We start from the raw sequence: 27,495 nt of genomic DNA, 5'->3' as shown, positions 1-27,495 counted from the left end.
GACGATGTAAACATAGCTGGGAAAATAATGTTGGTGAGAGATCAGAGAAAAGAAGGCTCTGGCAACTCACTACACCTGCAAATCAGTATTCCGAAAGAATTCAGGACAGTCGTCATAAGTCAGTCATGGTATGATCAACACAGCTAACAACTAAAGATGTTTCGTTGGTGTTTCCCACAACATCTTCGAAGGGAACGAAAGTTGATATGAGATGGCCAGGAAAGGTTCCGAGATGGCCATCAATATGTCGAACAACGCTGAGTGATCACCTTTGGACGTACAGACAAAACGACCCAGATTTCGAGTCGCACGTTTTTTCGATGATATTTCCGAACTGCGGGACGTAGGTCCTTCGCTCCTACTTAAATTCATCCGAGAAAAGCAGGAACTTGATAGTGTTTTCAAAGGAAATGCTCGTCGGTCGAATTTCCTAGTATGCGCTTGATGTGTTCATACATTTAGCAAACGAGTATCAGCGTTGAAGAGTTCCTCGCCCGTCAATACTATATTTCAGCCTTAATATATGAGAAAACCCATATCCACAAAAATTTTGGCTATACAGCAAATAATTATTGAAACCGAATAGTATCTTTGACTTGTTAAAACAACAACTACCAAATTTTTATTTCTTATTAAGCACAAATAACGCAAAAAGTCACATCAAACTCCCTTTGAAGTATGAGGCAAGCCTACAAGCTACATACATAACTAAATGCTTAAACAAACACAATTGATACGAATTGTCATAATTTCTAATCGACTTCAATTTCGAGTGCGATAACTTCAATCTAGCCGATAATGACTATGTTATCAATCAAAACAGACAACGTGGTACGTACACAGTGAGTGTAGAAGAGGGAAGATTTGTGAGGTCATATTAGTGTATGAGCGCGGGTGAAAAAAGCGCGGTAAGGCTACTAAAGAGCCCTACTGTGTTGGAAGCATATATAGGGGAGCTCGTTTGACAACGAACGCCTTGCTGTGATTGGCTCAAGCGCTGTTTGTGGAATAGGAGGAGCGCAGTGTAATCAATTAATCTATTTGGCGCTGCCCTTTCATACCCTACCTCCCTCATACACATATTCATGGACATAAATTCGTAAATATGTACATACACATATGGTACTTACATATAGATAAGCCATGTGAGCTTTCTAAGCTTGTGCATACATATTTATTTGAAACGTAATAGAAGAAGCCAACCAAAAACCTGTTCACAGCCATTTGCTTTAAATGGAAGTGTGCGCTTTATTTGATTGATTTTGTTGTTTTTATACAGCGACCTATGTAGGAGCAAGCATACAAACAACAACCAAACTCATACTCGCCATCACGGTTGCCACTTCGGTACATTTGTACCAAAAATGGTCCTTTCCAACTTCATTTGGTCCGCTGTTCCATTTTTTTCAATTTTGGTCCTTTTTAGGCAGTAGCCACGATTTTGGTAAATTTCTTTCTTTTTCACTGAGGTAAAAATTCATAACACTGACCACAACACTTGCCACACTTACATTAATCCACATAGGTATAATTTTCAATTTACTTCCATGGAATTCTTACCACAAAAATTTCTCAGTCAATAAAATGTAGCAGAACAACGACATTTCACCTAGTAGAAAATTTAGGCGAGGTATTAAAAAGAGTAGTGTTGGATCTTTGGGGCAAACACATTACACAGACTTATCAGAAAAATGTCTTGTTTTATTGGCTAGATATTTCGATCTGTTATCAAACACTTTTCTTTATAGAATTTGTTCACTGGTCGAGGCTAAAAGAATTTTTTCAAATGCACATGTGCCTCTCAAAAATTTGGCAGGTCTTGCCACTGGTGGAACCATTATGTTGGCCGTCAAGTTAAATGAATTGAAAACTAAGTAAAAAGTATGAAACTTATTTGTTTTATGTTGGCTGTAATTGCCACTTACTTAAGTTATGTTCAAGCATACCGAGAGATATTGATAGTTTGTGAATGAATATATCAACGTTCCAATTAAAAAAGTGACACTTTCAAATTTTTTTACAAAGAAATTCTATAATTATATTATTTTGTATTTGTTGTCTTTAAGACCAAGTACCTATGTTATTTTTGTAAAATGTATCTTTTACAAGTTATATCAAGGGAGTTCAGGATTTTGTGCAAACGCCAAAAAATTATACGGCTATGCATTTGCTACGTCATGGCAAATACGCAACCTCAAAAACCATAGTTTATTTTTTCAAGTTTGAATAGCAGATGAACAACTGTCAAAACAAAACAAAATATTCAAAGAAAAAATTTAAAACGAAAAAAAGTTGTTCACGATCGATAGCTTCATTTGCTATAGCAACGTTTCCAACACCAAATACACAAAATTCTAACCTACCTTATTATATTAAATTATTATACACAAAAAATGGAATTCTATGTTAAAAATTTGACAGCGTTATTTCTATTTTGGCGCGATGATATTTAAATCTGTCTCACACAGCTCAAGGAGCTCAAGAAATTTCAGGAATATTGTGGTATTAAGCCACATCAGATATTTGAAAACTAAAAAGCTTGACACAAGAAATATTTTAACTGCAAGTAAGTCAGAAATACTTACAGAAAGTGATAACTTTTAAAATGTACAACGAATAGCGATTAAAAAAATGTATTATTATATTCATATTTTGAACAAAATGTAATGAAAATATGATTACGGATGAAGTGTTTTGCGCAAAATTATTCCCGTATATACAGAACCCCCAAACTTCAATAAAAAAACTTTTAACTTATTTCTAGTACTTAACTAAATGTTATCAAGTATCGTTATTGCACAGTTGAAACTTTTAAGACGTTCGATTTTTAATCTGAGGCCTCGGAAAAAAAGGTAAGTATGCGAGTTTTCTAAAACTCACACTTACTGCATCTAGGCTCCGTTATGAAGTATAAACGTTTGGGGGGAAAATGTAAGCACCTGTAAAAATAGCATTAACAAAACTGCTTCGAATAATTATATAATTTCTTTTATGATTTACTGAGTTTGCTACATAGTTCGGCAACATCACCACGTAAGTTTTTGAAACGGTTTTTACTAAAGCCTAACTGCGCTATACATTTATATTACAATCAACAACGTAATGCAACAAAACTAAGTTCAAAACGTATAAGTAGTGAAGGACATAGACTTATACTAGAAATTTGAAAATATTATACCTAAAAGTACACTTTATTTTTGTTTGTGCAGTTCGAATTAAAGCAAAGTCTCCTATTCGCTATGTTTAGGAAATTTTGTATAGAAAACCGTCGAACATCCTAAAATTTTAAGCTTTACAACGAAACAACAAAATAAAACAAAAGTTTAGTCCTCTTTTTGTAGATTTGGTCTTTTTTATCGATGAGTTTTGGTCCCAAATGAAAATATGGTATGGCAACAGTGCTCGTCATACTCAAACAAAGCAAGACCAGTGGAGTCAGTGTGGCCAATAGAGCGTTGATGTATTTGTATGTACGTTGGTGAACGCGTAGGTGCCGAGAGCATTTGTTATGCGTTAGACGACGATAGAAGTAGTAAAAAATTGCTACAACGAAGGTGTACGAGTGAGAGAGAACAAATGTAAATAGCAAAGTGTGGGAACAAGTAAATTATTGGGAGGAGCCACGTTATGTGAGTGCGGATTATTCTTATTATATTATGTGCCTGCATATAATATTTAGCAAATCGAAATAAAAAAGCAAATGTTAATAAAAATAATGCTATATTGAAATATAAATCTGTGTGTGGGTGTATTTTGTATGTGCAGCAGTCGTATTTATACATATGTATATATAAAAGGCAATTGCATGCGAAGATAAACATTTTTTGCTGTCGTAGGTACTAAATTTGCATTTTATAAATTTAGTCAAATACCATGCAAAGCCATTACACATGGTTCAACTATATAATAATTGAACCATGGCTATTATATAAGCTCCAAATGTCAAAAATGTTTATTTTTCAATGATAAATATTTTTAAATGCCTGAAAAAATAGCAAAATGATTGCAGCATTCAACATAAATATAACTTTTTAGCTTAACAAATCGTGAATGCTAGATTTCATGTTTGTTTAGTCGTTCATGTGAAATTCTAAAATTTGAATTGTTAATTTATAGGTATGTAAGTTGAGTGCAGGTCTAATGGCCACAGCAGTATAGGGGGGAGGGGGGGAGTTTTGTTTTTAATTTCAGATTCATATATAGCGTATTTATAAGTATAAAAAGTAATGACGTCTAGGTGAAAGCGAAGCCTGCTTTATAGAGCCAGCTGTGGGCTCTAGCAGTCCGTTAAAATTTTTATTTATTTATCAAGAGCTCCCTAATTATCTAACATGTCTAGGATTTGGTAATTCAAAATTTTGTTGAATTAAATTAATTAATTAATTGTGCTATGCCTTCTTTTCGAAGCTATAATTGATAAAATCAGACTTACACACAGAAGTAGAAAAAACTTTCTATTATCCATAGTTTATATATCGTTTCCTAATTAAATTCAAACAGTGACCACAATTGTCAGCAGTTTTAATTATTCACGTGTAATCGATGCTTATCGATATTTTCAGGGATGCACAGAATCTGGTGCGTTTAAGCACCTTATCAGTCTTATTGTTATTCAAACTTATTTATCGTTTTAGTTACTTTATTAGTAAGATTAGGTAAGTAATTTGTATGTGTATGTAGTTATTAATAAATTTATGTAAATAAATATTATTAAGATCATAATTTGAAAAAAGAGGTGAGAAACTAAAAACCTTTTATGTTGTTGATGTTTAACTTTCAGTTTTGTGTTCTTAGTTCGCGAAGGGTGGGAAACGGCCCCCCTGCATAAGCTCTTGGCGCCATCTAATATCGGGCAAACGGAATATGTGGTTTTGTGCCTGATCTTCGAAAGAGATATTGGGGCCACAATTGAGCCGAAGGGTTGGTGCCGGGATGCAGAGATGGCAGAACATACTATACACGTGTATACGGATGATTCCAAATTAATGGAAGGGGTTGGGTCTGCTGTTTACTGTGTCGTACCAGGTATAAGTAGATCCCACAGGCTGCAGTTGCGTCAATGTATATATTGATAGTCAGGCGGCGATTATGGCAATAATATCACACAGACCTTCATCAAGAAGTGTTCTGGAATGTAAATAAGCATTGGAAAACAGGTAGATAGATAGAGAAAGTCAAAACACAGTCTATTGAGTTTGATCATACGGCTTGAAGTTTTTCATGTTTGTCTAAACGTTCTCAAACTTATCCAGAGCTGTTTAAACAGCAAGTTCTAATAAGCCATAGGTTTTTGTCAACAAGTAGGTACCTAAATCTATTAGCTCTGATTTGTTGAAGCATCGTTGCTCTGAAACCTCTACTGCTATATAATTTAACACCAGCCACATCTTTCTGCTCAATGAGCCTACCTCAACGCTTAGTTTATATAGATAAATAATGAGTCTTGTAACCATATATCTTCAATCCAGAGTTTTCGTTTTACAAGCAACCAATATGGTTATGCGCAACTTAATGATATTGTTCCAGATCGTCAATCATCTCATTGACGGCGGCATGTCTCCATTTTCCTTAGTTGTGGACAGTGTGATTCTCCGAAGATTCAGCTATTCAGTTCCGTTGACTAAAGCTTTTCCTTTTACCCTCAGGTAAAGGCAATAAACTCTCCCGCAAAAGAAAATACAGTCCGCAGGCGTTATTTTGTAGTATTTTTTATGATGCTGAAAAAATCAATGATGCAGACAAGTCAAGAAACAACACTTAAATTTATGAGGGCGTGTTTTGTCTAATGGGACATTATTTTGTAGTTAATATTGACTGCACCTGCCTAGATGATTTTGCTTCGCTAGAACTGACGCCAGTCGGTAATGGAAAATTAAGTCTTTCTTTCTTTGGAACTTTAATTCGCCAAATCCACGCCACTGGTAGGTGAGGTTGACTACTAGGGTGGATAATCTTTAAATTGCGGCGAGAACCTTTTGAAAGAGTGGGCCTACTCAACCCATTGAACTGCGTTCTTTTGGACCATCGAAGCTTCCTTTATGTGAACTTAAGTCCCCTCCCACGACAGGCATGTTTACCGCGGGAATGGATGACATGCATGTATTTCTCTGCCGTACGTGGGTCCTATGCGTACTGGTACTAGAACCTAGTGCCTTGCGGCATGAATATTCTAAGCTTCTTTACTTGCTGGGCTCTAATTGTATTGGCGAAATAGTTGAGCGCTCTTTCAATTTCGGATTCGTAGTGGGAGAGACGCAAAGTAAGATCGTTCACACCTGTGCACGAACTTCTCGTTTTTTAGACAGTTTTGTCTGGTTACCAGATGATCTGAATTATGCTGAGTAGCTGACAACCCTAGCAAAATGAAATGGTTCTGTTTATGAGGAGATACAAGATTCCTAAATATAGATCATCCACAATTGGGACAATACCGCTGGTGCTGTCTGAAAGGGTTAGGCAGCGTGGGGCAGGTATAGGAAGACTTCCTATGGAATTAAAGGTTTCGGAGGGAGATTAATCTGCTTAGAGAAGCAGTGTCAGTCGGATTTAGACTGCCGGGTCAATAAAGCGTCTTTCAGGCAAAGGTCTTCACTATTAAGAATGGAGCAGGTGGGACACATTGCGGCATTTAACTGTTTTGAATTCCATGTTTATCAAACATTTAGGCGACTATCAAAGCCCTAAGCTCTGCCACCATTTGGTGTAGCGTTATTAGGTATAGCTTGACCTCATTCATCGAACTAGTTTTCAAAGTACCGTTTAGACTGAGTGGGGACTTATGCCACTTGTGCTTCGTTTCTGGATAGGTGGGCCTCAAGTGAGCTTAGGAAGCGCTAACACTCCTTCTTGCCAAGAGTTCGGATCCCTTTTATCCGCCACGTTAACAAGACCTTTTATAACCTCATTTCGTACATTCATAAGTTCGTAACATCCATTTTTTAAGTTTAAATTTATGAATTTTCAAAAAAGGCAGCATAACATTTTTTTAATGTTTCAAATAAGTCCACAGACATTAAACAGTAAAGCAGTTGAATTTAATTCATAGCACCCAGTTTTATTACGTACTTCTCGTCAATTTTGGTTGTTTTTCTTCTACCATTTTTGGCGATCGTTGCGTTGGCGGTGCTTATGAACTTTATGCCGCTTTAGATGATTATTTGTTCCTTTATCGGCAGATCGACCACAACATCATTAAGCAACAGTGGGGGCGATCAATTTAAATTAAGAAGATTTTGCTTTAATTAAAAATCTTCAAATGCGCTTAATAACAATTAATTGTACAAACACACATACACACACCCTTACAAATGCAAGCACAATCAACGCGCACCCACAACTCAAGGAAAACGACAGTCAAAACAGTCAAAGTCAAACTGCCACGATCGGTGAAAATAACATTTGGCTATTGTTTTATGCCGACACGTTCGATATCAGACAATACAACCAATTTCCACTCACAATCTGGTTTCGGTTTTTGGCTCCAATTCGTTTTTCAAACGATTTTGGTTCGGTTAGAGCTTCGGTTGTGCAAGCCAGTCTGATTTTCGTTTCTTTCTTCGAAACAATTTCGCTTTTCCGTTTCAGTTTCGCTCTTTGTCGCTAATACGGTTTCGTTACTCAAAACTATTTCTATTTACTTCTCTCTTCGGTTTGGGTTTCGCAGCGTATTTCGGTTCGTTCCTCAAATTCTTAGGCTCAGTTCTCCAAAATTATTTGGTTTCACTCTCTCAAACTATTTCGGTTTGTTCTTCAAAATTTATCTGGTTCCTTCAAACAAACTTATTTCAGCTTCGTTCTTCAAAAGTACTTCGATTTCATCCCGTGGTTCGATTTTGTTTTTAAAAAATAAATTGGCTTTGATTACGTACTCCAAATTTTTACATCATCCGTTTTTTTTAAATTGTTTCCGTTTCGTCCCAGCTAAGATTTCATTACTTATTGTGATTTTGTTCTTCAAAATTATTTCAGTTTCTTTTCGACTCCAATTTTGGTTTTGAAATGTATGTCAGTTTTGTTCCGATAACGATTTAATATTATTTTGGTATTGTTCTTCGCGGTTCCGATTTCTTCGCTCCAACATTTTTTACAATTCGTTTTTCAAAACTAATTTGGTTTTGCCCGGTCCTTCTTAAAAATTGTTCGACATTCGTTCATTCCTAGTTTTTTCCGTTCTCAAACGTTCTTTAGTATTTCGTATTCGTATTCGTAGTATTTAGTATTCGTTTTTAAAAATTCTCTCCTCATCCTTAAAAACTTTGAACAATGAAACGGTTGTAGACGGTTTCGGTAATGGAGAATCAAAAGGTTTAAAATAGTTGGAAAATTTGGCGGTGACGTTTACAAAAATACAGTTTTGGATCGAAAAATTAAACATTTTCTTTAATAATTTGGGAAAAAATTAAACAACGTTACACCAGGACGGACAAGGCGACAGCTGTCTCCATTATACCTTGTAAATCTCTCCAAAGCCTTTTCTCCCGGGAATGGGATTCGAACCCGGCACTCCTACGATGATTGAAGTGTTACAAACGCATTCAGCGTTCATTTCCTGTTTTGGTTGGAAGAATTAGCGGTTATGATTAAACGGTTAATGTTTTAACAGTTATGTTTACGGAACTACGGTGTGGACCGAAAAATTAAACATTTTCTGTTTTGGTTGGAAGAATTAGGGGTCACGATTTGAAAAACAAAGCGGTTACGGTTTGGGGTAATGATTTGAAAAACGAAACGGTTACGGTTCGGTCTTTGAAACTGTTCTGATTTGAAAAAACGAAATGGTTTCAAACGAAAATACGGGTTTGTAACAACAAATTAAACCATCATATTTTTAGTTAAAGCTTTGAGAACGTATGTTCGGTTTCGGTTCTGAAAATGAAATGGTTATTATTTGAAAGGCAATACGGTTTTAAAGGGTTACTGTTTGGTTGCGGAAAATTTAACAGTTATGTTTTCAGTTTATGGCTTCGAAAAATGAAACGGTTTTATTGATTTAATAATTTGGGAAAAAATTAAACAACGTGACACCAGGACGGACAAGGCGACAGCTGTCTCCATTATACCTTGTAAATCTTTTCAAAGCTTTTCTCCCGGGAGTGGGATTTGAACCCACACTCCTACAATGGTTGCAGTGTTACAAACGCATTCAGCCATGTCATGCCTTAGTTGTTTTGGTTTTATATTGCGTTTCGTCTCGAAAATGAAATGGGTTTGATTTGAAAAACGAAACGGGTAAGGCTTGGATTTTGGAAAATTAGACAGTTACATTTTCTGTTTCGGGTAAAATTAATAGTAATAATAAAGTAATTAAAGAGTCAGGCAAAGTTGAGAATAATCATAACGCCATAGTCATAATCAAATTTTTCCTTATCCATAGCAATTGGCAGCAGTTATTGGTGCCTTAACCTAAAAATCGTGACATTTTCATAATAATGAAGAAAACGCAAAAAACTACAAACATATACCACAAAAAATAAGTCTCTTAGTCAAAAGGTATCCAAAAGAATAAATAAAATCTACAAAAAGTTAATGAATTCGCCAGCTCAAATATTTTTAGGTTATGGATATGGCGAAAAACCAAAAACCAATTGTTTGGCTATGGTATGGTTATGGCTAGGGCGTTATGGTATGGCACCATTGACCAGTGACGTATCGTGAGCTTGGCTGTGGGGGAAATGGTATCAAAAAGTTTCATCAATTTTGTTTTATTTTTATAAAAGCGGGACCAATTACATTGATTTCCATAAGGTTGGTTGGATCAGCTGTTTTATATGGATATGGATACGTCAAGTTTAAACGGCCTTTAATTAGAAATAACAAAGCAATTACGGTTGTATTTTGAAACTGTTGTCATTTCAAAAACGAAACGGTTGTAAACAAAACAACGGTTTCGGCTTGGAAAATCAAAAGATTATTTTTTTTAGTTGGAGTTTCCAAAAATGAAGGGATATATATAAGATTTCGGCTCGAAAATGAAACTGTTTTTTACTTGAAAAAGCAAATAGTTTTAAACGGTTATGTTTTGGGGTTTTAGAAAATGAAACGGGTGCATATATATTAAGTTTTGGCTCGAAAAAAGTGATTGTACATACTTAAAAAAATTAAACGGTGATTTGAAAAACGAAATGGTTTTAAGCGGTTACGGTTTGCGGTTTTAATCAATGAAACGGGTTTGGTTAAACAAAAAAAAAAATTGTTTTAAATGCTACCGGTTTTAAAAAAGTATACGGTTTCAACAGGTTAAGAGGGTATGGGCTTCGAATTCGAAAAATTAAAAATTTTGAAACGTTTATATTTGTGAAATGAAACGGTTTTATTTGCAGTTTCGGTTTCATTCCTTGCTCCATACTCACATTAACTACATACATTGAAAACCACATAAAATTCCGTCAAGTCAGCCACTTTATAAAGAATGAATCCTGCTATTTACAGACCCGATCGTAACCGACAATTGGATGATTGCCGATGTAATGTATAACGGAATAAATAAGCAAATAAGTATAATTGAAAAAAATTAAAATTAAGACTACAAATGCGCATATAAAATTAAAAAAAAATTTTACATCATACCAAATCTACTAAATTCATATTGGAATCCGTTCCGGCCTCCAGATGGCAGCCAGTCACGCAATCGCTTTGCTTTGTACCGTTAGCTATTTCGTCAACGTCAATTGTTGCGTTGGTGGCGTGGCCGCTTTGTTCGCCCTTCAACTAGCAGATTTGTGTATTTTATTCCAGAGCGGCAACTTTGCCTTGTGAAGAAACATAAAAATGGTCAATAAAGTTCAAATAAATTGCTGGGACTGTTAATTGAAGTAAATAAATCCCTTAAATTCAGTGTAGTAAACAGCACCAGCCCATTGACCATGATGTATGTACAAAGCAATCCGAACTTGCATAATTTTGTGCGATGTCATGAGGATCATTCGAATAGTTTAAAAAACGAAATTTCATTTGAATTTATGTAAGTTTGCGCCGCATGAGAGGTCAAGGAGTTTGTCACAAATCATCACCAAGTTTAATATGCGATTTGTAATGCTTCAAACTCGTTTTATGGAGCTGAATGTAATCTATGATTCGTCCATTCAGAGGGGGAATATGGGGTTATCTATAGAAGATGGAGAGCATATTAGCTCTCAATAGCTGAAGTGTTCAAAAAAGCTATGACAGTTTCAAGATGAGGACCTCTATTGGGAGTATTAGAGATGTTTGCACTATAGTAGCCAGAACATTGAGCAGCTTGTCGATTGTATGCACACTTAGGTCAGCTGGGGTGCTGTGGCCTGACGCCCTTCCTCCTTTAAATGTGAAGAAACGGAACCATTACTTCCATCTTACGTAGTACAAGATATTGCGATGGATGATTGATTGAGGTGGATGACGGGGTTTACAAAGGCTCACTTATAAATAGTGTTCGTAATTTAGACGGGTCACTGTTCAATGGGAGTTCAAGTGGTGCGACTCAACATACTATAAACTTCCTCTTGCTGCATCTTCATGAAGGATGACGAGGTGGAATCATCGCGGCACCACATGCTTGACTGTCCAGCTGTTATTAAAACTAGGCAAACGTACTTCGATGTCGGCTCATTGGGTTTTTCAAAGGAATTATCTAGGGTCGAGGTCGTTTTTATTCTCTGAGTAGCTATAGCTTACGTTACTGTTGTCTTATGTGATATCACAACGGACTGAACTTCCAACTGAACTTTCCGGCTGCTTGAAGCAATGATTCCAAAATCCATGCTACCTATAAAGAGCTATCTTAAAGTCCGCATACACACAGGTCATACCTTTGGGTACTACGAAAGTCAACGGACTTTCATGTTGTCTAACTCAACCTCCCCGGCCGCTTGAAGCAATGATTCCGAAACCCATGCTACCTATAAAGAGTTATCAAAAGCAATCTTAGAGACCGCATCCAATTATGTATGTCATAACTTTGAAGACTATAAAAGTCACAAGGGCTCAATTCTTGGGATTGATCTATTGAACGTCATCTACGATAATAGTTGCGAAGTTGAATTGACAGCTGATGAATCCTTATTTATTACAAATAGAAACACGGAAGCAAAAAAAATTAATCAAGTCATAGTAGGCACAAAAGAGTTGCTAAACTCTCGCGGGCACCAGCTCGAAGCGGAAAAAACACCGTTGATACTCCTAGCTAAACGCTCATAGCACTATAAGTTTGTTTCGAAAAATTCTTTGGAGCTGACTAGGCAAAAGATAAGGATCTCGACTAGCAAACTGGTTATTCGATATCGAAAGCATCTTATCAGGTGTCGCTGTTAAAAAGGTTGATGGCAAGTATCGGATGACTAACAGATAACAGATAACGTCCTATTCATGCTATTATGTGGTTCCGAACTGTAGACTCCTAACATCTATACGGCAACCAGCATTCCACGAGAAGACAATGCTGAACACAGCTTCCTTAAAAGGTCGCGATGAATCCTAAAACCACGGATGGTAGAGTAAGGCGACGTATTCGCAGTCAGTAATGTGGGATCAAGTTAGCGAATGCGTAGAAATCACACTTGTAGTAAAAATGCCAGACTTCGTTGCAGAGACAACAAAAGGATTTTAAAAATGAGACGACGTTTCAAAAAGGTGGCAGTTTTCGAGTGCCCGGATACACTGTTGCTGCGACTACGGACAATTAGGCATTCTTTCACCATCACGCAAAAATACGCCATTCTACAGAGAGTAGGACTAGTACCTTAAAAGGGCTAGTTTCAGAAAGTGCTAGTTTGAAATTCGGCAAAAGACTATTAACTACCATAATACTCGCAAAACTTTCGAGTAGTACCCCTTAAGCTTCTAAACCTACAACGACATAAGGAAGGCACATTTTCGACCATTCTGCGGGCTATGAAATATCCCTGCTTGAATGCTTTATTTTTGGGTTGCTTATATCAAGGCGCTAAGGCTGATGTAAAGCAAGTGTGCTATGCAATGGCTCTTTATGGCTCCCAACAACATCACTTTGGCTCCGGCTGGCTCCCAACAACAATTAAATCGATTTCGGTAGAATAACACAGAAAATAATTACAGCATGCTTTGACCCATCTACTTGCACCCACCTCTACACCATCCCACAAAAAGTGAATACTTTCTGAAAACAAGAATCACAACGAACCTATTGAGTTTTCCTTGTAAACTTCGGATGGCTACTTCAATTAAATTACTGAACCAAAGCTACTTTACGTCATTTAGTATGAAAATACAACAATGTGGAGGTTACAAAGGTCGTAACCATTAATTACAGTTAATTTATAAAAAGTAGTTTCACGTATTTAATAACTTTTTAAATAATCTGGCTTAAATGACTTGATTACTAAACATTTTGCACGCCGTTATCCAAAAGAAGCTAAGTCGAAAATTTAAACTTTTGAAGTCAAGCGTACTGTCAGCTTCCGTAACTCAATAAAACGCGATCTGTATACTCTATTTACTAACAACGCAACTAATCACCGAGAAAAGATTTGAATATAACTAAAAATTGGTTTAGGGCATAAGGGAAAGTGTACAAGTTTTTCGCGTTTTCTGCACAGCGTGTCCTTTTGAGTTGATGGCTTTTTAGATATACATGTACCATATGTGTTTTTTTTGAATGTATGTATGTGCGGACCTGTGTACTCCTGCTATTAGCACACACAAGAAAAGAAGGCTAAAACGCCCAACCTAATCCCCAGATGCATATTTATATTAGTCAAGCTACAATTTGGGCGTTGATAGCTTTGCGATGCGATGACAATGTTGAATTGTTACAATAATATGCAAATGTTATATATTAGGGTGGGCCAAGGAAAATATTTTATTGCTACTAAACGCGTCATCTTAGGAAATCTTGCATGAACTTTTTTGTAAACCGTTCGATTTTCTATAAGAATATGATTTGAGTATTGAGAGTTTCAGCTTTTACAGACTTTTTATAAAAACGTGAAAGTTCCCTTATGATTTATGTATATGGAAAAACTACAGCCGCCATTAGGCACCTCTAAGCATTATAATAAGAAACTGATTTTTTATTTTTTTAATTTTATTTCTTTGGATGTCCTCATCAATATTTTCAACGTACCAAAGAGGATAAAAGGCGTGAATAACAAGTTTTCGTAAAATTCGATGTGTAAAGATACAGGTTTTTGTTGTTTTTGTAGCGATAAGATGGTTTTGAGGAGTGTTATCGATGTTGATGGTCCTTTGTCGCATGCAGATACGGTACCTTCCCTTAACAAGCACCATTAAGGTACTAGCCCGACCATCTCGTGAACGATTTCGTATGACCGCATGAAATCTTCCGGCCATCCCACTCCCTAGATCCATGAGGAATTTGGGGTCGCCAGAGCTTCGGCTGTTAAAGAAACAGGATTCGAAACGGGTAGGTGAAGGTGCTGATTGCGATAAAGATACAGGTGTGCGTTGTGGTTGTTGTTGTATTAACGATAAAAACACTCCCAGAAGGTTTTGGGGAGTGTTATTGATGTGATGGTCCTTTACTATAGCAAGCACCATTAAGCTACTAGCCCGACCATCTCGGGAGCGATGAGTATGACCACATTTAACTTTCTACGCCATACCGCCAGAAACTTGTGGTCGTCTTCTTACTGGTTCGTTTTAGACCTGTTGTCGAAGGGTTACACATATATCATCGAATTTATATTGAATTTTTATCGGTACGTGTTTCATAACAAAGCTATTGCTCGCCGTTGAGAAGTCAATAACATTAAGATAAAAAAGGTAACACTCCGATAAGAAATCTATAACTTTTCTATAAAAAATCGATACAGGATAAGAAAAATTGCTGACCTTTGGATAATAAATCAATAATATGCCGAGAACAAACTGGTAACTTGATATTCTTTTGATAACATATCAATATTTTTCCGTAAGTAATCGATAACTTTTTGATATCAAATCGATAACTTTTCGTTAGCACTCCGATAAGTAGTTGGTAACAATCTGATTATCGATTTTCAATGATGAATCGATAACCCTTAGATAACTGACCGTTAACTCGTCCATTAAAATCGACTTTATTTTATTTTATTAAAAGTAATATTTTTCAATTATTAAATTTTTTTTAATTTTACTTTATTTGTAGGTCTTTGTAGGTAGAATTCAAAAGGAGCAGGACGGAAATTGGAAGAGAGGCTTGGCTTATATCTCGTCGGAGGTAAATCGCCGCAAGAATTTATTTTATTTTATTCTCTTTTAATTGATTTTAATTATTTGAATTATTTTTGTTCGCAGGCCTGTCAAACGCCACGCTCAGAACAACTATGGTCGGCAGAGTCTTATGCGGCTAAACGCCCGGCGCACCCCATTTCCAATGTAAAATTATGGAATCTCGCAATAGAGAAGAACAGCCTTCCCAAGGAGACGCGCGTAACTTTGGCACAACTTCGATACTTATCCAGAATCAAATTCGACACACTCAATGTATGCCCTGCATATAAAATGCCCCAACATGGCACCAACGATCCTTTTAATTGCAATGTGGAAGCAAGGCCTCTAACGCTCATGTCTTGTTGTTGCAACCCTACTGAAACTGAAATTTTCTTAGGACATCCGATGGCTAGAAGAAGAAGAAGACCCCAGCAGGTGCTAGTACCAGAGCGCACCGAGTTCACTTTCGACCAAGGTATGCCCGCATAGTAGTTTTTCGGGTACAACAACAACTACCGAGCATAAAACACTCTTGCGCGTGAATAGTGTGGGCCATGGAAGTAGGAAAAAGGTTTAAAAGATCTCTTTGATATAGTCTAGTTGCTATATTTTTTCGCGTCACGCCTATTCTTCTCCGCAAGAGGATAGTACTAGTCTTTACAGTTGCATGTAGGTGCACCAATGATGAAAACTTCTGAAATTACAGCCCTTGACCTTAGCCTTTCTATTCTGGAGTGTCCTGAAAACACTTTTAAATTTTACGGACCTCTGTCCGATTATCCTTTATTCTTTGAAACTTTTTTCTGGCTGCCAATCCAGTTTTACGTTATTTTGTTTTCTCATCAAATTTTAGTATTGGCGACTCATTAAAGTTCTATAATGAAAGTTCAATGAAACCAGCAATTACAACGAGAATGGACGATAAATAAGTTGATTTTTAAAGGATTGCTTCCACATCACAGCTTAAGAGATCACTTGTTTCATGATGGGATAATTCGCACGGGGGACATACATTAGTACATCTAGATCGTGTTAAGGCAGGGTGACGCGAGTCTCCTTGGGAAGTGTGCTTTCCTCCTCTGCGATGCCTGTAAATGCGTTTTTAATGATGGGGCTCACCAAGCTTGACTATTTAAAGGAAGCCCACCACTATGTGAATATACTGGATCCTTAAACATTGGAGTACAATTAAAGTCTATCGCAGTAGAATATTCTAATCTGTCCAGGGACACCAGCGGAACTCGCATAACTTCGATATGAATACTATCAAAGGACCGAAGAACTATTATTCCGTCTAAACTGAATCGTGACATGAAAACGCATATTCCACACAAGAATAGTCTCTGCATGGTTTGAAACACGGCTTACCATACTCCTTCATAAAAAAATGCCTAAAAATTTTGAAATGAGCTACGGCTATCGTGAGCCGATCTCGGAGACGACTACGCAGGCTGAAAATTTTTCTGAAGGCTCCGAGATTAAGGCATAAAAAATTGTGTGTGGTTGTATTTTTACTCGAAAATTCATCACCTATCTATATTAACCACGCCTTACTACATTTATGTAGCTGAAACCTAGCCGTATTAAAGAAGGTGTGTGTAGGAGCAGACTAGGAAACTTTATCAGTCTAAACAAAGCTATAAAGCTGCTTTCTGACATCGATTAATAGTTTGTGAACTCAACTCAACTCAATGGACTCAAACATGTTTTCTTAATCGCAGATTTGAAGGATCCTTAATGCTAAAAAATATTTTGTTTTTGTTTGTTTGTTCTTTCTGAGAGTGACAAGGAACCTGACATTCAAATTTTACTTAGAGGTTTGAAAAAAGTCGGAAATTTTTCAAACTTTGTATATTCTAATAGGAGCTCAGAAATTAAACACAAGCGGTAACGGAAGCAATTGCATTTTAAAATGGTCCTAAAAGTATGCTACAGATTTACTTACCTGTGTAACAAATGATATACTCTATTGTAGGGGCTCAATATAATTTGTTTGATGTTGCTATAGAAAGGGCGTGATTTCTTATTATTATTTTTTTTTTTTTTGTGAACATGTTCTATTGTGCGATTATAGTGAACATTTTAAGTCTTCCTACTCATCTTTCCGTAAAGAACAAGGCTTGTAGCGCGATAAGTGTAGCCTATAAACTGATTCTCACAATCTCTTGAATCTCCGGCTGTTGTAATCCTTTAAAACTGGACCTAAGTAAGCATTTTTGTGTTGTTTTTTATTTCAAGAACTCATGTTTGTAAAAGATTTTAGGCCCAGCTTCTAAAGTTTGTGATGCTCGAAGATCCCTCCGTTGTTTTCGTAATCAGAACGTGCTTTGTTAGTGTGAGCAGGGAGTGGCTTTGACTTTAATTTACGCTCATGTTTGTAAAAGATTTTAGGCCGAGCTTCTAAAGTTTGTGATGCTCGAAGATCCCTCCGTTGTTTTCGTAATCAGAACGTGCTTTGTTAGTATGAGCAGGGAGTGGCTTTGACTTTAATTTACGCCCGTTTTAGTAAAATACTGAACATTTTAACAGGTACTCAGAAACGTACAACAAGCGCCACCGGAAACAAATTCCTACAGTCTGCCCCTAAATTTATGCAATGCTCTTCCAAAATGTTGCATTTACATTTACAGTGCGTATAATGGGCCAAACGCATTAAAATGAAACATTTTCTCAGACTTGATTTTCTGATTAAGAGGTGGGTATTTTGTTTGTGTAGCAAAAATCGGCAATTCACATTTTAGTTAAAATGTCGAGTCTGGGAAATGTTCGCTTTTTATGCTTTTCACCCTATCTCCACTGCAACATCGAAAACGCCATATATTATAATATTTTCCAAAAACGCCAAATTTAAGAATTTGTTTCATAAACGCCACACCTTTACGGAAGTAAATTTGGTATAACTTGCCCTAAAAAGATTACTACCAAATTTTGTAGCACTATCTCAAAAAAAGGCAGTTTTTCTGTACGCACATACAATGAGCAATTATTTTTGGTTACCTTCCGCAAAAACAACTATGAACAATAAAAGTATAACTGAATTTTGTTGACTAATAACTAGCAATATCTTCCAGCCGTAATAACCTTACTTTCTTGTTATAAGGTTTTGTTGGGCTATGTGGGTGTTGATATCCCACAAAAAAGTCTTAGTGAAACCGTGTGTTGCAAGGGTGAAATTCCGACTTTGACCAGGCTAAATGAGGAATTTCCTACAGAAATACTATGCGCGTGTTAGTTGCCTGGTATAGCGTCATGCCGCTGAATACAGTTGATAATATTCCTCACGTAGTTCGAGGAAAATTAATGTGAGGTATTAAAAGTATATTAAGCAACTTACAAATTGATTCAGTCATCTCCTCTCGCGGAGGATATAATTTCTAATTTAAAATACAAAGATATCTCAAGACATCGTTGACAGAATCGAAGTAGATTATTGTGCAAGGCTTCTAAAACTCATTAAAAATTTACAAATTTTTCAAAAGGCTAAGAAATTTTAAAAACACCAAACGTTTTGTTAAATTACTATTAAAAAATTCTAAAAACTACCGGTGAAATTGCACGTATACTTGACTGAGATAAAAGATATTTTCCTGTAACCTTTCACTACAACTTAAAACTCGCAATTTAATTATTGTATTATATAACGACTGCTGAAAGGGAATATCACCCTGTCTCCGCTGTGGATTCGAAAGCATCATATCTCAGAAAACTTGTAAATGGCACTCCATATCAGAATTTGTCTCAAAAGCGCCCAATATGAGCATAAATATATATATTTTGACATTAGATTGGCCGTTTAGGAAACAAATTCTGAAATAGTGCGCTTTCGATCTTGCAGCGGAGAAAGGGTGATATTCCACTCAGTCTCCGATAAGGGGTAAGGAGACTAAGTGTTCAAATTTTTGCGTAAAATGTGGCTTGCTGGTTTTTGTTACACAAACAAAATACCCACCTCTTAATCAGAAAATTCAAGTCTGAGAAACTGCTTGATTTTAATGCGTATGGATTATTATACGCACTCTGAAAGGAAATGCAACATTTTGGAAGAGCATTGCATACATTTAGGGGCAAAGTGTAGGAAATTGTTTCCGGTGTCGCTTTTTGTACGTTTCTGAGTACCTGTTAAAATGTTCAGTATTTTACTAAAACGGGCGTCCACAATTTTTTTTTTGTACTCATCAGAAAATTTTCGAACTACGTCAAATATTATACATATTTTCTAGGGCGAACCATCTTATTTGGTGTCTAATTCGATTAATTACCTTCTTCTGTGCTTCGCCATGTTGTTGTGATTGTTGTAGCGATAAAGACGCTCCACAAAGTGACTAGGGTCTCGAGATATAGGCCAAACCTGGTCCCGGGTACCCCTATAATGTGTTTATAGAATATGGATAACAAAAGAAAGCTGTTGATGAGTGCTTTAGTACAAAGTAAGTTTTATACCGCTAGATGACTAGGGTCTCGGGATAATAGGCCAAAACGTGGACCCGGATACTCGTAGAATGTATGTGTAATGTGGATATCAAATGAAAGCTGTTGCTGAGAGCTTTAAAGTAATTTTAATTGTAATATTCGATTTAGTCGCATCAACCTGGCAAAACTGATAAATATGCATGCGAAGCCGAAATAAAAACATGAATTAATAATACCCACATACCTATTAACATACTTCCTATTCGATTTGCCTGAAATTTGGTATATAAGTTTGCCTATATTAGTATTTACGATCCTTTTTTCCGGGAAGTAAGCCAGAGACGGACTGGGACTGAGACTCGGAGTGGGACTGGGACTCGGAATGGGACTGGAACAAAATACATACCACCCTCTGGGACTGGCAATAAGGGATGAAGAAGAATGAGAAGAACTTGAGAGAAGAGAAAAGGGAGAAGGAAACTGAGAAAGAGATAGAATGAGACGAAGATGGAGATAGATGAAGCGACGGAGGGTGAAGTGAATAAAAGGATTAGGAAAAAGTGAAGAGAGGGGGAGGGGGGGGGGGCAGAGTTAGACGGAAAAAGCTTATTAAAATGTATGCAGATAGACCAAATTTAGGGCAGAACACTGCCTGCCGGGTCTGCTAGTTGTATTATATAATGACTGCAGAAATGTAATGTCACCCTGTCGAAAGCATCATATCTCAGAAAAATTATAAATGGCACCCCATATCAGAATTTGTTTCCAAAACGCCCAATCTGAGCATAAATCAATACATTTGACATTAAATTGGGCGTTTATGGAACAAATTCTGAAATAGTGCCTTTTCGATCTTGCAGTGGAGGAAGGGCGATATTCCACTCAGTCTCCGATAAGGTCTAAGGAGACTAATTGTTCAAAAATAGCTCGACAAGAGCCTATTATGTAGCATAACGCAAACTTACCACAAAACTCTTTTGTTCATCAGATATTTTAATTTCCATTAATAATATAAATATATTCGCCTCAGTCAAAATGAAAAAATATTCCAACTTTCAATTACCAAATTTCTATTGGATATGGAAGCGCGGAAATGGCTTGCTTACACACGTGAACCTGATGCAACACGAATACTCAGTTGGTTGAAATTGTTTAGCATTACTATGGGAAAAGTTATCGCGTTGTCCAACGAAACGCTGTGTTCAAGAATTCCACGAGTACCCTACCTTCTTCCGTTAGCTTAAACATTACATCTTACGCATAAAAAGCGATTATTTTCTCAGATTCGAGTTTTTGCGTAAAATGTGGCTTGCTGGTTTTTGCTACACAAACAAAGTACCCACCTCTTAATCAGAAAATCCAAGTCTGAGAAACTGCTTGATTTTAATGCGTATGGACCATTATACGCACTGTGAAAGGAAATGCAATGGAAGAACATTGCATAAATTTAGGGGCAAAGTATAGGAAATTGTTTCCGGTGTCGCTTGTTGTACGTTTCTGAGCACCTGTTGAAATGTTCAGTTTTACAAAAACGGGCGTCCGCAATTCACGTGGAAAAAATCTTCTTTCTCGTAGGAAAATTTTCGAACTACATCAAATATCATACATATTTTTTAAGGCGAACCATTTTATTGGGTGTCTAATTCGATTAATTATCTTCTTCTGTGCATCGCAATGTTGTTGTGGTTGTTGTAGCGATAAAGACGCTCTACAAAAGATTTGGGGAGTGTTATCGATGTTGATGGTCCTTCGTCGGATATAGATCTGGGACGTTCCGGTAACAAGCACCGTTAAGGTACAAGTCCGACCATCTTGGGAACAATTAAATGTTACCTCATTGAACCTTCTAGTCAACTCCACCGCATAGTTCAATGAGGAACTTGGGCTCGCTACAGCCTCGGCTGCTAAAGAAGCAAGATTCACCACGGGTAGGTGAGGTTGACCATTGGATTTTTATTATGTGCTTCGCCATATCAAATAGCTGTGGCAACTCACGAATTATCAACACTTTCCTCTCACGGAAGTCCGAGGAGATTGGAAGTTTCGACAGAGTTTGAGCCTAGATATATTAATGTTAGAGGTGATGGTTTTATAATACCATTGAAATGATGGTTGTTTGGAGTAACAAATATATATGAAATATGTTACGTTTTCCAGGTTCATATTGGATAAGTAAGAGTTTCGACTATACCAATATTCAGATTGAAGTTGGACCAGGGTGACGCGTTGAACAGTTTATATGAAAAGAAATCAAAAGGGGCAGGAAAAAATGACAGCATATTAACACAAAGAAACAAATAAATATAAAAATCCAATTCTATCAAAGCAAGATCGAATTTTATTCAGCAACTGCAATGGGGTATATCATTTTTTGCACTGCTTCCTCTGCTGCTTGTGTGTGATTTCTGAGCTCCTATTAAAGTGTGCAATGTTTGCAAAGTTTCTGGCATAGTTTGTTATTAAAAAAATTAAATAAGTATAAATGTCCCCCAAAACCTTAGATTTGGACTGAATAAAAAAATAAAGATATTATAATTCTGAAATATATTTACTTTGACAACCTGCTATGGGGTATATAATATTATATTCCAGTAACGTGCACACTGTATAATGGTACAGAGGAAACACCTTATTTGATACAGCGCTGAATAATTTTGTAGCATACATTTGGGTGCAATCTCCGTTGTCGTTGCTCTTTATTTTCTGAGCACCTATTACAGTGTGCAGTATTTAATGTTTTAATCGGTGGCTTTTTAGTTTTAGCTAGTTTAGGAAAATTGGAATAGAGATTCTACAATGTGTGAATAGGTCCTTAGAATAAAAAGAACGATGACAACGGAATTAAACGATTTATATGTACATTGCCTCCAAATGTTCGCACGCACACATTGTTAAAGCGTTCGGAGGAAATGCAGCATTTGAAATAGCGCCACATGATTTTCTAGCATACTTTTGGGGGCAATACCTAAGTATGCACTTCCTATGTCGTCGATCTTTATATTCTGCGCTCCTATTCAAATGCGTAATATTTAAGTGTGTTTTGATTGTGGTTACGATCACATTTTTATGTGGCTAGTTAATGTTTGCTTGCACATTAGAGGTGCCCCTTATTCGACTAACATTTCTTTCAACTTACAACATCCTGGTTAAATATGTAGTTGTAGCTCAGCCAGTGAATCGAAACAATTGCAAAAACTCCGTGGTGCCGTACACCACGCGCACTATTTCTAGGCTCAAATAGATGCCGTGTGAACACGATTTTAAAACGAATATTCCAAATTCGTTATAGCTTTGATTAATGCAATGAGAATATAAACTAAACATCAGTTGGAAGTCATCACATTTAGGAATTAATGTCAAAACACCGAAAGCCGATTCTGATTACGAAAATAACGAAAGAACCCAGCGAAGGGATGAATCTTGGAACATCACAAACTTTAGAAGAAGCTGTGCCCAAGCCTTCTGACAACCATGAGCTCTCGAAATATAAAACAAAGCACACAAGCGTACTTATTTCCATGTTTGAAGCATTGATTACAACAGCCAGAGATTGCGAGAATAAATTTATAGGTTACACTATAGAAATCGTGCTCTTTTTTTACGCAAAGAGAGTTTAGGAAGGCTTAGAAACTTCACTATAGTCGAACAATAGTATACAGTACACAAACAAACGAAATAACCTATTACACTTTCTTGTATAGCAAGCTCAAACCAATTATAATGAGCCCCTGCAATAGGGTATATCGTTTGTTACATTGTTAAGCATACTTTTAGGCGCATTTCGTAATGCAATTGCTTCCGCTGCCGCTTGTGCTTAATTTCTGTGCTCCTGTTAGAATATGCAATTCTTGCGAAATTTCCAACGATGTGGGGTTGTATATCGCTTATTACAGATAGGTGAATTTGTAGCATACTTTTAGGCGCGTTTGGAAATGAAACTGCTTCCGTTGCTGCTTATGCTTAAATTCTGAGCTCCTGTTAGAGTATGCAATGTTTGCAAAATTTGCGCCTTTTTTAAACTACTAAGTAAAATTTGGAGCTGTCAGCCTCGTTGTGTAGTATTAAGCAAAATATTTTTAATATTCAGGATCCACAAAAGATCTGTATACTGAGCACCTATTCGAAGGAATTTCTTTAAAACACGCAATTGCTTTGATATTGTTGTTTGGCGAGGGTAATTCGGGTAAAGACGCGTAAGGTTGACTTACCAGGATCTATGTATCTTTATCAAATTTTCATGAAAACACAAAAATAAAAACCTTTCAGTATTAAAAAAACTATTTTTAAAATATTTATTCAGTGTCTTTTGTTTATTTAATTCAAATTAGATAAATTAAATTAGTTAATGCTTAATCATAAACTCTACGTTCTGAAAAGAAACCAAATTCGGAAATAGCAGCATATAAGCAGCACCTCTCCTTTTCGTGCTGTCGAAGGCGGCCTTAAAATCGAAGAAGAGTTGATGTGTAAATTGTTTTTTCGCTGGTTTTATTTGATTTGGCGCATACTGAAAAATTGAATGATGATAGATTCACAAGGACTGTAGCCGCAGTGGTAAGGTTCAATCAGCCGATTCACGGTGGGCTTCAATCTTTCGCACAATACGCTTGACAGGGGATTATATACGCTACTAAAAAGGGTGATTCCACGATATTTGGCGTACTTTGCAGGATTCGCTTTCTTGTGGACTGCGCAGAGAACACATAACAGATTCCAATCGTCGGGCATACACATGTTCGACCATATTTTGCATAGAAATTGTACCATACGCCTTAAAAAACCCCTCGCGGCTGTTTTTGACTAGCTCCGCAGGCAATAAATCAGTAAACCCGGCCATATTGTTCTCTCATCTAGTTATAGCTATTCTTACTTCATCATAGTCGGCTGGGGTGCATTTATTCCATCGGGTTCTTCATCTAAGGAGTACAGATAAGTGTTCCTTTCATAATATAAGCACCTCCTGGACATCGATTTGCGGGTCGTCGTTTTCGTTCTTACAGAAGTTTGCCCCCGGATTTAAAAGCTTCCGTCTGTCGTCCAATTTTTTGGTAAAATTTTGTGGGCTTTTTTTCTGGTGACTAGCACCTCAAGCTGCTTGAACTTACGCCTTTATGCTCCTGCTTTTTTCTTACTGTGAAGGCGTCTCGCTTCCCTTTTCAACTGACTTTTCTTGGTGCGTTAGCTTTTAGAGTAGTTCTGTGGGTAGCGGCTTTTCTGGTCGCTGGTAACCAATTATATTCTCGGCGGCGGTACGAAGTGTTTTGAACATATGCTCCCACTATTCCTACATTCACAGTCGGGCCAACTTGTGCTCTCAGAGAGCAGTTGTGAGAGTCGAGTTACGAAATCATTGACAGTTCGTAGCGTTTGCGATCCCTGTAAACAAAAATAAAAAATTTATGTTAATAAATTTGAAATAATAAATATGCTAATACAACAATAACCACATAAGTATGTTTGTATGTATATAAAATTGTATATCTATGTATATGTAACTAGTTTTTAATAAATATCTATGAATTTTTCCATTTGAAATAGGCCTATGATTGGAATGAAAACTTTTCTATTTGTATGAATATAGAACAATTGACACCGTTCTATATGAGTCGACCTGAAAAGAGCGGAGCTCACTGTAAGGAGGAACTCTGCATGCAAGCGTAAGGTTTAAGTGAAACCGTAAGTGTAAGCGAACCGTTAGTGTAATCGTAACCGTAAGGGTAAGCGTAACCGTGAGTGTAAGCGTAAGCGCTATGCTGCACGTGTGGGGGATATATGTAAATGTGAATGCTGGCGTAGTGCGTGGTATTGGCAGAAAGTATTATATATTTAATTGATGAGTTATCAGCTTGTTCTTGGAAAACTATTGATTTGTCCGCCAAAAGTTATCGATTTATTGTCGCATTGCTACCAATTTTCTATAGGACTATTATTTAAAAGATATCGATTTGTTATCGACTTGGAATTGATTTGCCGTCGAAAAGTTACAATTCTTTTTACCACATTTGTATCGATTTGTCCTCGAGAAGTTATCGAAACCCTTCGATAACGATGACAAGCTGATAAGAAATCTAAAGCAACTACTAACAAATCGAAGACTCGATGATAATAATTCGCAATCAACAATAAAGAACGGACAATAAAAAAATAACTTGTCGGTAATGGTTGTTCCTGAGAAGAAGCCGACGAAGCTCTTCTCAAAAAGCCCGAAACTATTTGTGTCTGGTAAAGTTTTCTCTGTTTTTTCCTGGGCGAGCTCCAGTTGACTTAACGACATTTGTTTCCTAGACCTACACCCTGTACGTTTACACTTCACGAGTACTTGGTACTTACGCCTTGAATTAAAAGCATAACAGAGGTAACTTTACCAGCCTTCGGCCTTGACGATAAGAGCTTCGCTGGCTTCTTATCGGTGACATCCGATTTGTTATCAGCTTGTCATTATACCCTTATAGGTTTCTTAATGGCCTGCTATCGCGCGATAACCTCGGGGGAGATTTTAAGCCGAGCTTCTCTTCCAATTTGCATCGTGCTCCTTTTTAATTTTTGCTAAAAATTGGCGAGACGGGTCCTACATGTCTTACGCCGACTTTGAATGGCATATGCATGGCAGATGAGTATTCATTGAGAAGCTGTTCATGGCAGAAATACATTCGGAATGCTTGCCAAATCACTGCCGAGGGGCAAACTCGCTTAGTAAAGCTATATTGTAATTGAAAAACTTGTTTCGATATTGCTTTGCCCGGGGCGCGAACCCAGGATCTTCGGTTTGGTAGGCGAGGCAAGCTACCACCACAACATGGTGGCCGCCTACAAATTGGTAACACTCCCGACTAAAAATGGATAACTTTTAGAACACATCGATACGTTTTCGAAATAAAAAATATATAAATGTTTGATAATACGATTTGATCATCGATGGGTAATATATTACACATTACATATGTATATGCTTACACATCCTCTAAGTATTACTCTAGTGAGTAATGCAGTGAGCTTGCATTTAAATGCTACATACATGTACCCTCCATATAACATAACTCTTACAAAGACTTTGCTTACGCTTACATTTACATATTGTGGCGAACATTAGCATCACTATGCTGTTAGTAAATAATCACAACAACAAAAACAGCAAGCAGCCACACTTAAGTACATGTACACATTAAAGCAAGCAGCCACACTTATGTACAAGGCAACGAAGAGTATTCCACACACATAACCAGCAGCTCGAAGTGAGGAGATTATCTCACACACACATATGTAGTCATTAGCTAAGAGCAGAAGTTGTTACTCACACATACACACGCATATAGCTAAATAACCAAGTATGAGATACAACTTTTCCAGACGTTCATGAAATGTCTAGACTTTAGAAAAAATCGGTGGACGTGACTAACTGAGAGTATAAAAGCAGCGCGATGCAAGCGATAATCAATCAGTTTGATTTGAAGTATAATTGAATTTGTGAAGTACTACTCCCAAAGTAGTAAGAGCTCAGCAGAGGGGGTGAGCGAATAACCAGTGTCGAAGTAAGTATACCCCTTGGGGTGGCCAAGGGAGATATTCGAGATTTTTATGTGAACAAAGCCTAACAAAAATGGAAGAGCACCACGGGTTGTGCGATTTCAAAAGCCATTTGGCCGAACTACAACGAAAGAAAAACAAAGTATCTGCTGGGGAGATCCAGGGCCGACACCCATAGACTTATAGCGGTCTGCACTGGTCACTGGGCTTTAGGCACGCATGCGGAAAAGATGGGTATTCCGCACAATGACCACTGCAGAAGTTGTAAGGACATAGATGAAAAAGAGACTGTCGAGCATTTTCTGTGTAAATGCCGGCTCTGGCTAGAACCCGTTTAAGATCATTAATCACTCAGGATTCCGCCACACCGTAAGCAAATATGTTTGCACATGAAAG

The 27,495-nt window shown here is 37.0% G+C and overlaps 1 protein-coding gene and 1 long non-coding RNA gene across 2 annotated transcripts in view; one reads left to right on the top strand and one right to left on the bottom strand.

The window, feature by feature from the left end:
* LOC137239424 (uncharacterized) overlaps window positions 1-15,359 on the top strand; it is a 276,642-nt gene extending 261,283 nt beyond the window's left edge. The window contains exons 3-4 of the long non-coding RNA XR_010949376.1: window positions 15,101-15,172; window positions 15,250-15,359. This is a non-coding gene — a long non-coding RNA (uncharacterized lncRNA). The remainder of the gene's footprint in view (window positions 1-15,100; window positions 15,173-15,249) is intronic.
* Window positions 15,360-23,851: 8,492 nt separating this feature from the next.
* The window catches only part of frj (farjavit), a 112,113-nt gene continuing 108,469 nt past the window's right edge, over window positions 23,852-27,495 (bottom strand). The window contains 1 exon segment of the mRNA XM_067769091.1: window positions 23,852-24,951. The gene's annotated coding sequence lies outside the window, so the exon portion shown is untranslated.

This window comes from Eurosta solidaginis, chromosome 2 (genome assembly GCF_040869045.1).
Source record: "Eurosta solidaginis isolate ZX-2024a chromosome 2, ASM4086904v1, whole genome shotgun sequence".
NCBI lineage: Eukaryota > Metazoa > Arthropoda > Insecta > Diptera > Tephritidae > Eurosta > Eurosta solidaginis.
The sequence above is the reverse complement of the archived record's forward strand: the minus strand, read 5'-3'. Positions and strand labels throughout refer to the sequence as shown.